Here is an 896-nt window from a genome sequence, read left to right as displayed (position 1 = left end):
CATGGAGTTGTGTTAGTCTTTGGCAGCAAACGGGGCGCCTTTTGCCTCCACAGAGACTTTTATCAACAAGTGGAGAAAGACCCTCGTGGATCACAGTTCACATCATTGCACGCCTGGGAACTGGCCCTGTGGGCACCCAGAGATGCCGTGTGGTGCAGTGGCTAAGGGCCCAGGCGAGAGACCGAGAGGCGGCCTCTTCTAGCAGTCCTCAAATTAGGACAACAGTTGAACCCAACATTTCTGTTGCTAAGCGAAACAGAGAAGTGATTTTGCCCCATTTTATGCCCTTCCTTGACACAGTTGAAAAGTGAATCTTAGCAGTTGTTAAGTGAGTAACCCGGCTGTTAAGTGAATCTGGCTTCCCCATTGACTTTGTTGCAAAAGGGGACCCTGCGGCCCTCATAGAGACGAACCAAGCACCAAGCGCCTGAGTGTTGATCATGTGACCTCCACGGGGATGGTGCAATGGTCGTAAGTGTGAGAGGTGGTCCTTGGGCACGTCCTTCAGAGCAGTTGTAACTCCAAGCGATCACTAAATGGACGGCTGTAGGTTGAGGACTGCTGGTGGTACCTCATGGGGCAGCCCCTCCTCCTCCTCCTCAACCCCAGGAAGAAGAGGCCAAGGCAGACCATCCCGGAAGAGGTCAGGAGAACAGCAACGCCTTGGAGGCCCCCAAATGGAAGAAGCCAATGAACACCTGCAGGCCTCCGGCTGGGCAGATAGCCTCGCTTGGGAAAGCGTTTCCTCCTGCAGGAAGGCCTCGTCTTGGGTGAGCCCATGGAAGTGCCCTGAGGACGGCCTCCACTGAAAATGAATGGACGCCAGGCGGGTTGTTCTGGGGTTCCCCAGGATCCGTTTGGTTTCCCCCTTTTTGAGGAGGGGAGCCCCCTCAGCT

This window comes from Pseudonaja textilis, chromosome 9 (genome assembly GCF_049901715.1).
Source record: "Pseudonaja textilis isolate UNSWEBS1 chromosome 9, rPseTex1.2, whole genome shotgun sequence".
In the NCBI taxonomy this organism is placed as follows: domain Eukaryota; kingdom Metazoa; phylum Chordata; class Lepidosauria; order Squamata; family Elapidae; genus Pseudonaja; species Pseudonaja textilis.
The sequence above is the reverse complement of the archived record's forward strand: the minus strand, read 5'-3'. Positions refer to the sequence as shown.